The following is a 4957-nucleotide window of genomic DNA, read 5'->3' on the forward strand; positions in this document are numbered from 1 at the left end:
TAGCAAAAGTGGATTAAAACAGCGAAAGTGCCCTGTGTTTTAGACTTTGCGCCTAGATCGTTAAAATAGAGCTCTGGGGGTTTAAAAAAATATCAAAAATATTGAGAAAATCATTAAAATTTAAATTAAAGCTGTTTGAATAAAGTGTTTGTCAATGCACATTCACAATCAAAAATTTGTTTTGGTATATTTACAGTAGGAAATATGGTCATTAAATGTATTCATTTATTCATTTGCATAAAATTTTCATTTTGATGCATACTACTGCCAAAAACACACCCATACAACATAAGACATGCATAATTTAATTTATGCTATTTAAATGGATGCTTTTTTGTTATTTTTGTAATCTGAATAAAAGCAAACATACACGGTATACATACACATATTTATGTGCATTAAAAAACCCTGGATTGTAAAATGGAGTGTTTGCTGGCTGGTGGCAACATGTATACATATTATTATTATAATAATATGTATTATCTAGGAGCTGAATCATCCACATTGGATGACTAAATGATCCACATGTAGGTGACTAAAGTATATTTATAGCTGAAAACATTTTATTTTGATGGTCCATTTGAGCATTACAAGACTGTCTGCTTATTATCTGCTGATATGCTCCTTCAACAGACATTTAACTGACTGTAAGAAACTTTGCAACTACATGTCAACTTACACTAACCGTAACCCAACCAAACAGTCTACTTATAATCTAATGAGAATTAGTTGCAATGTAATTTAAATTCAATAAACAGACCATCAAATTAAAGTGTGACCTTAAAGCTTTATATTTATAGCAAAATGTCTGACATTGGTTGATATGACAAATATTGCTGTAGACATGATTGTTTTAATCAAATGCCAATCATAAAATATAGAAAAAAATCTGCTTACACGTGACTAAATATTTGTATGTAGGTGTGCTGAATGTTGTTTCCCTAAATGCCTGAGCCATGATAAGAATAATGTGGAAGTTGTGTGACAAGCCCATTGAACATTTTGGGATCGAACTTCTTTTCTCATCCCCCTGCAGCTGTTTGTACAGAAATAAAGTGTCTTACAAACATGATTCATTTCTATTTCTGTTCTGGGTTTAAAAACATTACCTTGTAATTTGTGCAAGTTATGTGCATGTGTGTGTCTGTTTGTGGGTACATTTAGGAAGATGGGAGAGTCATACTGTAGCTACAACTCAATATTGGTTTATCAAGAGAGTTATCAGGTGCTGACAAATGCAAAAAGGGGTGGGGAGGTAGACGAAGAGAAAGGGGAGGCAGGTGTTCTGAAAGTATCATCTCAACTTACCCCACCTTATTCGTACCCCTGGAGCCAAGAACTGAGCAAATACAGTGATCAACATATATTGCTTGATCTGAAGCAGTTAAAAGGTTAGAGCTTCATTATGAGATGCTGCTGTTGACCTAGAATCAATCAATCAGTCAAGCACTTTTAATAAATACTGTATATTTTTATTGTATTTTTATTGTATTTTTATAGCATCAGGCTATTTTGAGCTTCTTTTTTAAGTTTAAACCTTTGCTATACATTGCAATATTATCAACACAGGCACATTAAAAAAACATGCTTCAATCTACATTTCTATGAAACCTCAGACATATATTTAAGCATATTTTTAACTGGAATTTCAAGACAAAATTAACGCTAGGGGGCAATATGACACCAACATTTTTACTTCCTTGTCCCACTAACGATATTTACACATTATTGACAAATAAAGTATGTCTTTTCTGCAGTTCTTTGGAAAACACCAAATAAATACCACAAAACACCTCAGAGAATTCAAAATGAGTATGTGGCATGTACCCGGATGACTTACTACTTCCGGCGAGATTCTGAAGTGTGCATCGGATGAACTCTGCACTATCCCATGATGCACCGCTAGAGAATTCATGAATGGGAGTGAAGCGATGCAACTGACACAGGTTGGTCATGTGATAATGACAAAATGGCAGATATAGTACGTCTTAGTTCCATTCATACTACTGACATTAATACTGTATAGAACGTATTTTCCTAATGGCTGAGTAGTACATTTAAATACAAATGCAGCTACTACTAAGTAGTAGGCGATTTCGGATGCAGCCACTCACTGCGAAGTATTACCAGTATCTGCTACCTTAGTGGTCTTTCATTGTTTTGTATTGTTTGTATTGCTGTAGTGGTGGGCAGACCGAGGCTTCATGAAACACTGAAATAGTTTAAGACAATGTGTAGAAGCTTCAAAACATTTTGAAACCTCTCTCTACAGTGACACCTAGTGGTAATTTTGATGTATTGCTCTAGAACAGCTCCAGAAAAGAAACTGTTACATAACTTGAAGAAGAGAGAATTAAGATTTTAGGTAATTTAGTTAAGCGGTGAGAGTTCTTGACTAGCATGCAGAGATAATGGGTTCGAATCTAGGGTGATGCAGCTACAGACATTAGTTTTTATAAGCTCTGTTCTTTTAACATGTATTGTTTTAACATTGCTCTGACATCCCAATAAACACCTTGTGAATAAATATGTCTTGTTTTGGTCATAAAAAAATTACATTATTAAAATACGTTAAGTCATTTCTGAGCAATTGTACAAGTCAGGATTCAAACTCAGGACATTTGCAGCACAGTTACCCTGTGCACATGCACGTGTGATGTAGTGCAGCTGATATTGATATTGGAGTCAGTCCAAATGTGATGGTGCTGCGCAGCTGATTGACATTGACTTCATTCGTGCTGCGCAGCTGATTGACATTGACATCACTCAATCGGCATGTAGCACCGCCTTTTTAAAGCCTGATTGGTTGTCCCTTGGGATGCGTCACGTCCGACTCTGACGCACTTTGTTTGGGTGTCCGTCTTCGCAGCTACAGGTAGAGGCATTGTGTTCGTTCTGATAATTTTTCATTTGCTTGAATGGGCCAACGTTAAGTTACTTTTGGCATTGTTATAGTGCATTGTGGCTGTGGCATTTTTCTGGGCTGGAGTGGCTGGACGACTGTTCATTGTTGCAGGTATGTGATAGTTTTTAATTGGCTGAGTAATGGGATTTGGCAGTATTTAACCTGCGTTTTTCATGCAGTAGAGATACTAAGTCCTGCACCTCGCTGTATTTGTATACCTGACCAACAAGTGCTCAAAGCATCCGCTTTGTGCACCCATTGGTAAGTGAGGCACTTATGATTAGTGTTATCATTTTAAAGGACCATATTAATGAGTTTTGTTTGTGCCTCTCTTTAGGATTCTCCCTTGTTCTCTCTTGATCCCTTTTCTCTCAATGTCTAAATCACTTTATTAGCCCTTGTTTCTCGCTATTGCCGTGGTTATTGGAGGTCGTCTGGGCGTGTGCTACTGCTGTTATTCCACGCTGCTAATACTAACGCCGGTGTCATTGGCTATCGTACAGACGCCACCAACACAGCTGTTTAAAGGGGACTGCCCATTTTGACCCGTGTGCTGCTTTGTGCTCCCCTTCATTTATTTGTTTGTTTAGGATGTATTGATTTGCGTTAACATTTTTGGTGCTCTGCTTTTTGTTTAGTGAAATTGTTTTTCGTTTAGTTATGCAGAGCATTTATTTGGTTTTTGTTATTTAGATTTCTTATTATTATTATTATTATTATTATTATTATTATTTTGAGAGTCAATTGTTTTGATTCAGAGTGTGTGTGTGTATATGAGATGTTGTAATCACAGCTGTAGCTGTCTCAACCAGATCATAGAGTAGGTTTGTTAACCTGATTGACTCCTTTATTGATGTTAGTTATTTTCTGTTTATTTACTTTAATTTTGATTTATTTCAGGAATTGAGGTTTCTCCTCGGTGGATGACTGGTCCTTCCAACTGGTGGTGGTGCTTCTTTCCCGTGTGCTGTGAGACACTGAGTGCTTGATAGTGTAATTCGAGTGCACTGTGGTGTGCGTGTGCTGGGGTAAAGTCAGTCTGCTTGTATCCAGTCAGTGGGAACCTCAATCCTGTGTGTTTTTGATTTTTGTTTATTTATTTTTCCTTTTATGAAGGGGGAGTTTTTGATGTGCTTTTTAACAAATGAGTACAACCTTACATTTTCATTAAAATAAATATTTTTGTACTTTTTGTAATTACTCACGCCTCTGTGCCTTTTTGAGGGGAAACGAACCTGTGTGTCTTTTTCTAATAGAGTTATTTCCCTGGGTCACTCCCAGGGTGGCGTAGTCGGTTATTTTGATTCAAAGAGTTCTAACTCGTATCCATACCCTCGTCACAGCAGTTACCCTGTGCACATGCACGGTCCACTAGGCTACATGATCCTGTCCATCAAATGGAGATTCTGAAATATCCGATGCTTTGAATCGCTTGAATAGTCACATGATCTGGGTGTTTCTAATCATTTTAGTCACATGACCTGGGTGTTTTGGATCATGCTTCGACACAGACGTTTTGCATCATCTATCCCTACCTTTCTGTTCTGACAATTGTGGCTGTTTTTTTGACTACTGCCTTTTGGATTACTGATTGTGCCTTGACTGCCTTATTGGACTAACTGTTTATCTTAAATGTGCCTGCTTCACTGACTGCAGTTCAGCATTGTGATTTGGATTTGTTTGCTCAGAACTAATAAACTTCTCGCTCTTAGATCTACTCAGTTTCCATGTCGTCACTACCACCATCATCATAAAATACTTCACCTAACATGGATGAATTCAGCAGAAGTTTCTCAGATGCAGGTTGTGTTTGCTTATCAGAGCAACCTACTAAAGGAATATCAGGAACAGCTGATTCAGTTAACAAATGCCAACAATCATCTCACTCAATACATCGTCCACTTCCTACTCCTCAAAGCTCTCTTGTAAGACTAGCTTTTGCCTTACAAATTTCATGGATTGCCTAAGCAATGTTGTGGGTTTGTTCGCCAGTGTAAAATATTCTTTACCAGACAACCTGACACTTATACCCAAGATACTCAGAAGTGGGCT

At 37.2% G+C, this 4957-nt stretch overlaps 1 long non-coding RNA gene across 2 annotated transcripts; it reads left to right on the forward strand.

Annotated features, from left to right (window-relative positions):
* The first annotated feature begins 2658 nt into the window (after positions 1-2658).
* LOC130242462 (uncharacterized) lies at positions 2659-4105 on the forward strand. 2 transcript variants are annotated; one of them, XR_008839020.1, is made up of 2 exons: positions 2659-3166; positions 3243-4105. It is a non-coding gene; the product is annotated as an uncharacterized LOC130242462 (long non-coding RNA). The 2 variants fall into 2 exon arrangements; XR_008839065.1 differs by having other exon boundaries at positions 3806-4105.
* Positions 4106-4957: the final 852 nt, after the last annotated feature.

The sequence above is a fragment of the Danio aesculapii genome, chromosome 1, assembly GCF_903798145.1.
Source record: "Danio aesculapii chromosome 1, fDanAes4.1, whole genome shotgun sequence".
In the NCBI taxonomy this organism is placed as follows: domain Eukaryota; kingdom Metazoa; phylum Chordata; class Actinopteri; order Cypriniformes; family Danionidae; genus Danio; species Danio aesculapii.